The sequence below is a fragment of the Schistocerca serialis genome, chromosome 9 (genome assembly GCF_023864345.2).
Source record: "Schistocerca serialis cubense isolate TAMUIC-IGC-003099 chromosome 9, iqSchSeri2.2, whole genome shotgun sequence".
In the NCBI taxonomy this organism is placed as follows: domain Eukaryota; kingdom Metazoa; phylum Arthropoda; class Insecta; order Orthoptera; family Acrididae; genus Schistocerca; species Schistocerca serialis.
In genome coordinates this window covers 313,845,324-313,857,587 of record NC_064646.1, presented here as the reverse complement: position 1 = coordinate 313,857,587, position 12,264 = coordinate 313,845,324, and positions in this window count along the sequence as shown.

The window sequence follows — 12,264 nt, the reverse complement described above, 5'->3', positions numbered from 1 at the left end:
CGAGCATTAGAAAACTACTGTTGCAGATCTAGACTGCACACGACGAAGAATATTAACTAGCGGAACAAGGAGCGGACGAAAAAACCTGATGTTACAACTGTTCTAAGAGTTTCCAGATTGAAGTTCAGCTGATTAACGATTACACAAACGGCTGTGGAAGATGAGCGTGGATGAACTGTGTGGGACTTTTGAAAGTTTTGTTTCTGAGGAAAGGCTGAATAAAGTTGCACATTCCTAAGTGACACATTTGGACGTGTACTTTGTCTCAGATGTACAGTATTTCACCTGACTTTCAAACCTAAAATTCCCAAGGGCCTCCTCATCAGAGAGGGGCTGGATCGCCAACTAAGCGTTCGTAAAGCCGGTTTCACATAATCGACTTCCCTATAACTGACTTTTGAGACAAGCGAGGGTAACTGCAACACCCCTGACTTTTCATTCACGTATTGTTTGCCATATATCCCGAGTAGCCAGTTTCGTTCACCCAACAGAGCCAAATATGCGTTTGTTGTGAGGGCTGTCTGCTGTGAATTTTTGCACCTCAATGATGCAAGCGAGTTTCACAGAGACTGTCCTTTTCACTAAGAAATTGAAGTATGGTAATAAAATGTGGTAACAAGCAGTGTGAATGAAGTTTATTAATGACCAAAGGAATTGTAAATTCTCTTTCCAGGAGAAGTATCAAACAAACTTCTTTCCCTCATTACAAATGGAAGGTATAAAATGTGACACATAGGCAAATACTTTTTATAATGAATCACACGTGACATATTCAAGTTCTTGTGTACATACGTATTTACTGTTACTTGTTTGTTGCAGGTTCCCGTGATGTAACAACAGTGGGATCGGACACCATTTGCGATCAACATGTACGCAAATCCAGAGATAAACCTGTGTGTCCTCTGCTATTACGAGACACCGAAATAGTTCAGAGAAAATTCCAGACGGCGTGTCATAGACAGCCACCAGTTATTGAAAGCATCAACATGTAATATGTGAAGTTAAGCAAGCAGGGAGCGTCTGTGATCTCCCTAGAACAGTCAGGCGTGCACTAGTGCGCAGACAATTCAGACAACGAGAGACGCCTTCTTGAGAAGACAAAGAACTCATTCCGCAGACCTTCAAATGAGTTGAAGATTCCGAAGACATCAGGCCATCATACCCTATACAAGCAACTTCTTTTCTGTGTGTACAAAGTCCAGATCGCGCCGTCCTTCCAACCAACGGATTACTGTGCTCCTTATGGCTTTGCTGTTGCGAAGCTGGCTGTGATTGAGGAAGATGATGACTATTTGAAAGGTTTCCTTTTCTCAGATGAGGCCACATTTTATTTGAAAGGTGCCGTCAATAAATATAACGCTAATATATGGGGTCCTGAGAATCCCCACGCCGTGTCTGAGACCGTCAGAGACCGTCCAAAGCTGTTCGTGAGGTGTAGTGTTAAACACAATAAAATCACAGGACTTTTTTCCTTCAGTGAAACGCAATCACAGATAATACCTACCTATATATATTGCAATTATTTGTTTTCCACAGATTCAGTACATTTCAGACTTAATTTTTCAACAGGATCGTGCACCACCTCATTGGGGTTTACGTGTTTGTGATCATAAGGCTACAGCATTTCCAGGAAGATGAATCGAGTATGGTGGTCTGATCAACTGGCGTCCGCGAACACCGGACATAACACGACTCGATTTCTTCCTATTGGGCTAAGTCAAGGACCCGGTGTAACAAACAACTGCGAACAACATCGCAGAATTAAGGGGAGGTTTACTATTTTTGGTTCAAAAAATTGATTTTTATTAATTGAATTTTTGGATCCATAAAAGTGTTTCGAATCCACCCCTGAAACGGTTTATTCGCGGTTGAACAAAAAAATGCACCTGCCTGAAGTCGGCCTTTTTCACGCACCGGTTCTTTTGTTTCAGAGGACGAGTTATTATACAGGTGCTTGGGAGGAAAAGACAAAATTCAAATGAAAGTTTGAACGCGTGTGTTTCGAAGTTAGCCCCCAAGCATTTGGATTCTGGTGCAAAGACTGTGAAGATTGCAATTTTCCTGGCAGTGAGCAGCTTCAAAGAAGGGTATTCACCAATTCTGAAGACCATGACACCGATGGACGTCACCCTGGGACTCATTCGACGCAGCTCGCCAAGCATTCAGACCACCACCGGATTCAAGCACCCGAAAACCGTTTGCCGCCGACCGTACGAGCGGCTCTGGTCCCGGATATAACGCAGGATGGCCCACATCGAGCAGAACGCCCTCTATGAGGAAGAGAAATGACTAGTTTATGGACCCGGAATAGCAGATTGAACGTACGTTCCACAATATTGCATTTACACGTAGCCAAAATTTCAGACGCGTTTTTCTCGAAATTACGTTTTTTTTTTTTTTTATTTTTTATTTTTTATATCGCGCGGTAACTTCAAATCTACAGAACCGATGAGCATAAAAAACTTTGTTTCCAACGAAGCTAACTAAAATGTCTAGGCGTTGTACCACATTTATTCCGATCCATCAACTACACATATATTTACTTGACCAACGAAGTCAAAAATCGATGAAAAACTCTATTTTCTTCAAATGGCCGCCATTTTGTTTCCTATGGTCCAAATAACTTAAGCGAGGTACAACTCGTAAAGAATCTTATAAACTTCGCTAACGTCAACTCAATTTTGATTTCAGACGAGCTGGCTGACCTGTTACATACCGCGCGTGGAGGTCTGAATCGAAATTTTGTTTCGTTTCGACGGCACTGCCGCCTTTGCTCTTCGACATTTCCGATCGAAAAAGTTCCAATTTGTAGAGGAAATATCAATAAACATTTTGACAAAGTTTTAGATTGATATCTATAACACATCCTGAGAAAACAATTCTCAAACAATATGCTTTTTCCGGGCCAAAGATAGTAAACCTCCCCTTAAAGAGCAGAATTACTGTCGTCATGAAATCCAACCCTCACTAAATGTTCACCAACACGTGGGTGGAACTGGAATTTCGCCCGGCCATCATTTGGGCAAGGAAACGGGCGCTTGTCGAAATATGTTAGTTATATGTGCACACAAAATTTTTATTCGTTACCTGAGCTTCAAGATAAAAGATATGTGTGTGTATGGCATATTTTCTGCCTTATTCACGTTTGTAATCAGAGAAAGACCAAATGCCAAATAACACTGAAAATCATATTTCTCGTCAGATAATTCTGTCTTGCTCAGTGCCGAAATAATTTTCATTAAAACGAGTTTATCTATTTATGTTCTGATTTACGCAGTGTGCAGTCTTTGATCTGTAGAATATAAATACCTTTTTGCTTTCAGATACGTCTTCTGCCTTGTAGGAGAGAGCTAGTAGGAAAAAGTCACGAAAACAAAGACAACAAGGCAATAAAGATTAAGAAGGCACGAAAGCAGAAAATCCATTTCCACAACAGGAGTGAGCTCGGCCAGAATATGTTAACTTCTGGCGATAGTATAAGCCGTCTTAGTTGCTGTTTCTGCACACGCAGCATGTGCGGAGATTTAAAACTCCACACTTGACAAAATCTTGGCACCGTTGATGTCATAGGCAAAATCGTGACGTCATTAGTTGTTGACGTACACGCTGGCTCGAAAGGCCAACGCACTTAGAGTTCTCGACTTTGATTAGAAAGTCGCTTTCGTAAAACGGGCATAACAGCAGTCGGCGCCACAGCACCTGATACATCGCCGCTGGTGAATGTTGACAACACCAGGTTGCTCTATGCTCGCGTCGGACTGTACGGAGCTACTAAGGCCCTGTACGGATAGCTCTCAAAATGGATTGGTTTGTAAAAGGTGGAGTAATTTTGACTTTAAGGTATATTGCAAGTACTGCCCCTTCCGTGGAAAAACCTAGTTTCAGACCTTGTGTGTTATCCACCAGAAATGTCACTTTTTAAAGATATCCTTTATTATCTCGCTTCGAGTGCATTTTAGCCAGAAACATGCCATTTGCAGTTTTAAGGAGAGTTAAATTTTCTGCAAGTTACGTACATTGCATGTTGGATAATTCGGAGCAGCTACTGAGGCTTAAAAATCTACAAAAATGTCAATAAATCAGAGGAAGTTAGATAAGTCAGTAGTTTCGCCTTAATAACGGTTTAGGTGCAATTTTGTGCACAGTACATAATATCTGGTATTGCAGAGAACTTAATATCCTTCAGGAAAGAAATCAAATATTTCTTATTAGTCCCTATACATGCTGAGAAATGGTACATTAAGGGGAGTTGGAACGCCCCATCCCGACAATGTGAAATTTAGTGACTTGGCTTCCCTGTATTTCAGGAACCACTGTAGCCATTGACATGAAACTTTTACTGGACATTAAACTGTATGTTCTGAGTCCAGTAATCTACAATAATTGCATTTCAGTCACTGCTTTCGGAAATACAATTTTTTAATTACACAGTTAAAATTGTGTGTCTTTTTTGTATGTTGTCCTGAATAATTTTAATTATACATATCATTATGTTCTTCTTTTAGTTCAGTAGACTCAGGATATGTATGTTATTACTCCCTGAAAATTAGAATACTCTACTTGAAGTGGTTTACGGAAAAATGCAACAGGGAATGTAAATTTTCAGGAACGGCTTCTAAAGTTTCAAAATACTGTAGCTCTCATAATATACTCTTATTTTTTTATTTTTAGTCACTCAGAAGCACCCTGCACCATATTGTAAATCAACATCTTGATCTTTTTCCAGGTTTCTTCTTCTTTTCTTCTTTCTTGACTCCTTAGTAGCCAACTGTGCTGCATACTCTGCTTTATCAATTTGAATCTTGTCCATCTGTTCAAGTTCTCTGATGCAGCTTGCTCCAGGATTAATTCCCATGTGCTGTAGCACTTTACCCCACCAATGTTGCCATCATTAAAAGCAATAACAGCATCACTGACCCATCATGTTGGTGTCTTCATTGCAACAAAAACATTGTTTTGGTAAGCGAGTTTATATGAGATTATTGAATGACTCTTTGGGATTTTGAGTCTGACCATGCAGTCACTTCTTCAGTAATTCAAGATTTTCCTAGTCTCTCTAAATAGGTTTTATGATATCCATGACTGCTGTTGGGATGGAATGTTTATCGCTTCATGAACTGTCTGAGTACTGGGCACTGCGGTAATTGCACCGTGAAACAGGTCCAGAAGGGCCTAGGTGGTGGACTGGTTTCTCATCAGCTGACAGTCTGTGGAAAAAGGCAGCCCATAATGTCTGCTACATTTTCAAAAAGTCCACAGTATTATTTCTATTGGCCATTCCATAATACTGCTGTAGTTCATCAGTCATTTTGTGTGTTAGCCTGCCTCTCATGGTTTCACCATCAGAAAGATTCTTGTCTCTCAAACTTTGTTTCAAGTTTCTCAGCCTGATGCCCATCCTTTTCTGGACATGGCCTTTATAACACAGCAATCCGCAGCCTTCTGTATAAAAAAATACCGTATTTATTAGATCTTGAAGCAATGCACGTAAAAATTTTAACGTTTTCAACCGGTGTACATAATTTTTAAAAAAATAAAATAAAATACTTCCCATGTGAGTTTATAAATGAAATACATATATCATTTTATTCGGAAAATAGCAAATTTTATAATGAGATAAAAATCCGAAAATGTGAAAAAAATTTTCCGTTCTCACTCCCCTTAACAATTTTAGTGGAAGTGGACTCTAAACTGAAAATACCATCCTCATCCAAAAAGAGCATTCCTCAATGTAATATCATCTTTAAGCCATTATGTGTGTAATATATACATGTAGTTCCTGAAAGTCATTTAATTTCTCGGGAAGAATTTGTAAATGTTTCACGCCCTTACCAAGTTACATAGAAATGGGAAAGAGTAAAGTTGATGTATTAGATGGTGGCTGCCTCCTATACATAGTTCACTAGCACCGGGGCGAATATTTTTCTGCAATTTTTAGGTAATTTGTGACATACATACAGCAACATCGTGGTCAAAATACTTTGGTGGTCTTCGATGGGTACGCCACAGAAGAAAGTAGAAGGAGCACAAGAAACACCAAAGAAGCTAGTCCTTCTAGGCTACGATCTTGTGCAGAAGTTCTCTTTTATGATGCCATGCTTCCTCAGCTGCCATAGGATGAATTGTTAACGTCTGAGAGAAACAAATCACGCTTCATCCCCTTGCCTCGGAAGAAATTTCAGTGAGCACAAACTATCTCCAAGCAGGTAAAAGAAGAAACTGGTCTGTTAATTGTGAAAACTGCCATTCTGTTGTCCTGGACACAATTCTACTGCTTTTATTGGAGAAGATATTGAGCTTCCAGTCCTGGTGGCGGCGTTAACTCCATATAATGCGTTCATTTGAAAATCTGGAAGGGGTAACATACGAGATGCGCTGTATTCCAAAACATCCTTCGAAACTGAAATATGATGTGGAAAACATTCTGTGTCTCTATGCGATACGTGGTTGTGATACCACCTCCACTCTGGGAAAACTAAAGTTGGCACCACAATTAAGAGTGACGCTCCCCATAGTAGATGTATTTCTAGTTTCAAAGATCCAGATGCAGAAAAAGATAAAATCGTGGAAGGAACTGAAAATATCCTTGTGGCACATTATGGAGGCGTCTCGAACACTTCTATAAATCAGCTGCCATATCTCCGCTTTTCTGAAACTGCTACTAACACCTAATTGTATTTACCACGCCTGCCTGCAACAAGGGATGCAGTTCATTACCATACTTATAAAACGTATTTGCAAGTTCAAATTTGGATGGGGTGTGAAGAAGCACCACTCAATTGGGCCTGGAAGTAGGATATTGCTCCATTGACAATGGCTAAAGAACCTGCTCCACAGGCAATACTGAATGTTATTTGTGGTCAAAGACTTTTGGCAACCAACGAAACTGCGAAAAAGACTTCGATACTCTATTGTATGTGTTCTTTGTGGATACGAATCAGTGGTGACGCGCCAGAGGCTGATTCAACATGGAAGAAGACGAGTTGGATTAACCTCTGTCTTTTGGTCAATGTGATGAATTGTAAGCATTAGCCACATCTCAGGCAAAACAACAGAAACCGATGAATTTTCAACTTAAAATATTGTAAATATAAAATAAGTACGAGTGAAATTGTTAAAACCTGAATTTTTCTTTTTCAAAAATACATAGTCCCCAGGGATAATCGAATCTCATGAACTACATCTATATATTGCATACACAAAGGCTACCAGATGAACTACATTCAGGAATATTATTTTTGTCTGAGAATGGTATTTTATCTGGAGTCCTCTTTTACTAAAATTACTAACGGAAAATTGCTGCCAAATATGGAGAGTAATAACAAATATTTTCTATGAATCTTGAAGGAAACTGAATCCTCTACAACAGTGATTATTATTTGTGCACAAAAAATAATTATTTATTCTTTCGTATTTATTGTCCGAAGGGGTGAATCACACGAACCTTTAAATTATGTTATGATTTAACATTCTGCGAAACGGTCTGGGCTTGTTAATGGTCAGAACTTACATGTTTCCCCTGATTGTATAAATATCTGCATGAGTTTCTTCACGAAGTATGACACAGCGCGGGCTAATGTTAACGTCGTGGATAAACTTCGCTTGGTCACAATGGAAGTGTGTTAATATGTATTCAGATGAGTCAGTACAAGCAGTAGGTGTTTTTCAAGCATTTTCCTACAATGAAGAGAAAAAGTAAATAACATGATTATGATAACACGAACGTCACAGACAGCATATGCAATTTAATTTGCGAGAAAAATATATATGCATAAAACCAACGTTTACTTTGTTCACCAATAAGGATTGTTTTTTATGTATAACTACTTACTTCAACAGATAAATAACAGGTGTTGCAAAAGATGGATCGAAATCAGTTCATATCTAAGAAAACCGTTCAATCGAACGGTATGTAGCGTGTCAGACTTAACAAGCTTTACCTTGTATAAATTCTAGATATAAGAAGTCAGTACCGAAAATAAGAGAGAAAGGATCTACGCCCAGCAACAGCTAGTAAAATGGTTTTTTTGTGACAAACACAGGACCGTAATAACAGAGTACGGAGGGCAGAAACGTCGGAAAGCAACATCAAGGAGAATTTGCAACGAGGCGGAGCGGTGAGACAAGACATATAACGGGAAATTCAAGGAATCTGCACTTGCTTTCTGTGCGGAAGTGGAGAAGCTATATAACAGAAGAATTCATATTCTAGGAAAAGTGTGCTCTCTGAATGGAGTGAAGTGTAGTCTATAAAGTTAACGAGTACTACTGAGAGGAACAACGATCACTTCTATGCAGTAGGTGCTAATCTAGACTTCTGCAAGTGAAGAAGCAGCTCTTCATTTGGTAAGGGCTGCTGAAATTAACGAAATTGAGTGTCTGCTAATAAAAGAGGAGAAGTAGACAGCCAGTGAAAAGGCACTGTTTGTATTTTGTTTGTTTTACACGTGGCTTTCGGCCTTCACCGTAAATGTTTCACATATTTGTAAGTACCGCTGAGAGTTAATTAAAAGTTCTCGAGAACTTTCCTTGTGCTTTTCAAGTATCACATGCGAAGAGAAAAAAGTGAAGCGGTGCGGATCCGAGCATCGTAGGTACAGTCGGCTAGAGAAACATACCTGTAGTTTAGCGTCAAGTACATGCGACTAGTTTAAGCATTTCCCGTAAGCGGGATCGTTAAACTTATTTATGAACCCTTCCGTTTCTTCTCGATGGAAAAACTACATATTTAAGGTTGAATAGCAAGTAAATTACTTATGTTCTATTGATTTTTGTTTATTTGTATGTTGTTTCCGGATTATTGGCCCATCTTCAGGAAACAACGGACTAGGGTTCGCAAGGGGCATTTGTTCTTAGGTAACCAAACAGTACAAACAAAAATACAACCCACTTGTGCAAAATATTGTGCATCAAACATATTTTTTGACATTGTAAATTACACTTTACACAACAGACAACATTAAACAATAAAAAATTAAAATCACATTATTACAGTAAAATTAGTAGGAAGGTAAGCGTTGGCCGTAATTTAGATGATTTATTAACAGCAAAATCGATTTCCCATCACATAATGATCATCTTCAGTGCTTTAGCGTACAAATTAAAGCTCGTAGGCACTGGTGTCTAGTTAGAAGCAGTAACAGGTACTATGAAACGATCACAATATAGCTTCTGTTACTGCTTCTAACTAGACACCAGTGCCTACGAGCTTTAATTTGTACGCTAAAGCACTGAAGATGATCATTATGTGATGGGAAATCGATTTTGCCGTTAATAAATCATCTAAATTACGGCCAACGCTGACCTTCCTTCTAATTTTACTTATTATATGGTCGTTGTGCACACGGTACTCTATGGAGTCGTCAATAAATAACATTATTACACGGTATACGGTTCTAATACTGTAATTAGTGAAATTGTGATATAGGTTCAGAACTGTCTAACTGAACTCCAGTCACTTATATTGTGCGATAAACGTTTTTACATTGTAAATTATACTTTACGTAATCGCTATAAAGCTGCTTGTTTGACCAATGTAAAGTGTGCTGCAGTCATTGCAGGTGTTTTATAAACACCATTGCTACTTAATGTACCTATTGTCGTTGTTGTTGAATAAGATGTGAGGAATGCTGTCTCTTGTTTTGATGTTTCATAATTGCAGGATTTGGGAAGTTCTGCTGATTTGTCGAATAACTGTCTTAGACATGTTGCTGCGCAGGTAGCATAAACAAAGGGCATCATTTTTCTACTTTATTTCTTGTGTACCATGTTGTCAATTAAATCAGAGTTGTAGTTATTATTTAACTATTTCCAATTCTGTTTCAGAATTCTGTTTTGACACTGATATGGACATAAGACGATGCACCATGGAATGGAAGGCAGAATGTGAGTAATTGACTGCTGTGGAAATGAGTGTATTGCCGTGACTGTTCTTAATGGTTTTCGTACAAATTTCGAAACTATGCGCATTTGTGGTGGTATCTATATTACGGTCTGACAAGTTAATGGATTTTTCACCAATCCCCATAGTGAAAGATATGATTTTGTGTTAGTTTAGATGTTCTGGGAATACGTTCAAATGTCATTTGGTACCAGTACTCAGACAGAATACATCATTTACAAGAGGCATTCAGCAAGTAATGCAACACTTTCTTTCTAAGCCAATGTCGGTTGAAAAAAATGCGAAATTTGTTGTAGAACATCGTGGATTCTTCCCAATTCAACTCCTATAGTTTCTTGAAATTCTCGTACGTGGAGGCGCTATATGTAGCTTTCAAAATGACGGTTGTTACGGAGATGCGTCTACGCAGACAGCTGAAACTAAGTTTCTTTTAGCGAAAAACCAGTGTAGCACGATGCTGGAACTTAGCAAAGGATGGAGCAATTTATTGAGCTTCGGTGCCAGTTAAAACACAACATATTTATTGTGAACAGACAAATAGAAAGTTTTCAAATTTAACAAAAAAAATACTGCTACACTTATTCCAGAATCATAACTGGATGAGAACTCTGGCTATGTAATCAACGTTCACAGTTTGAAAGCCGTAAAAGTTTTCATTTAGAATTCTCCATGATCCCACATGTGCTATAGCGTTACATCGCCTAAGCAAATATCTGCAAGAGATAGGTTTACAACATCACCCAACGTTCAGGATTACTACAAGCCACATTCATGAAAACGGTATATACTCAGGAACACAGCTCACAATCACACTCTAATCGGTTTTTCACGAGAGCACACATATTTCAAATGAAATGATGCCGTAGCTGAAGCAAAATACTTATTTCTAATCCCCAGCTGAGGTGCAGTTAAGCACAATTCCTTAAATTCACCTTCAGAGATAGAATGCGGAAAACAATGGACAGCTTAGCAATAAACTGAGGCAGTTAGATTTTGCGTAGGTGTCAAGGCTGTAACAGCTCACCAGCTTTTAAAGTTGATCCATGGTCCAGACATATTAGCTTGAACGTCTTTAAAATATACAACAACTTTAGCAATGCTGAAATTCGAGAGGGGCTGGATGAAGTTTATTTAGACAGTACTTTTAATAATCGTCTTCTCGAATGTAGTCGCTGAAAGAGTGGTCTGTTTAGCTAATTGTGATCACATGACATTACATCGGTTTCAACATGGCATGACCTTCAGATACGTGAGCTGAAACAGACTAAACTTCAGCACATTATGGAGAGCCCAATGCACCAGGGGCTTGTTCACTTTCGTAGAACACAACTTGGTTACATCTCAGAGCACAATTTTTGCAGAAGAATACACACTGAAGCGCAAAAAAAAAAACAAAACAAAACAAAAAAAAAACTGATGTACGCAAAAGGCAGAATACGGCTCTGCGGTCGGCAACGCCTGTAAAAGAATAAGTGTCTAACGCTGTAGTTGGATCGGTTACTGCTGCTACAAAGGTGGGTTGTAAAGATTTAAGTGAGTTTCAACGCCGTGTTACAGTCGGCGCATGAGCGATGGGACACAGTATCTCTGAGATAGCGATTAAGTGCTGATTTTCCCGTACGACTAACACGAGTGTAGCGTGAATATCAAGAATCCGGTAAAACATCGAACGTCCAACATCGCTGCAGCCGGAAAAGGAGCAACCCTTCCGCAAATTGCCGCAGATTTCAATGCTGGGCCATCAAGAAGTGTCAGCGTGCAAACCGTTCAACGAAACATCATTCATATGGACTTACAGAGCCAAAGGCACACTCGTATACCATTGATAACTGCACAATACAAAGCTGTATGCCCTGGCTGGGCCCGTGAACACCGACATTGGCGTGTTGATGACTGGAAACATTTTGCCTGGTCGGAAGAGTCTCGTATCAAATTGTGTTGAGCGGATGGACGTGTACGGGTATGGAGACAATCTTATGAATACATGGAGCCTTCATGTCAGCAGGGGGCTGTTCGAGCTAGTGGAGGCTGTGTAATGGTGTGGGGCGTGTGTAGTTGGAGTTACATGGGACCTCTGATACGTCTAGTTGCGAATCTGACAGGTGGCACGTACGTAGGCATACTGTCTGATCACCTCCATCCATTCATGTCCATTGTGCATTCCGACGGACTTGGGCAGTTCCAGCAGAACAACGCGACATCCTAAAAGTTCAGAATTGCTACACAGTGGCTCTAGGAACACTATTCTGAGTAAACACTTCCGCTGCCTACGAAATTGCCCAGACATGAAGACTGGGATGGACTCGCATTCGGGAGGACGACGGTTCAATCCCGCGTCTGGCCATCCTGATTTAGGTTTTCCG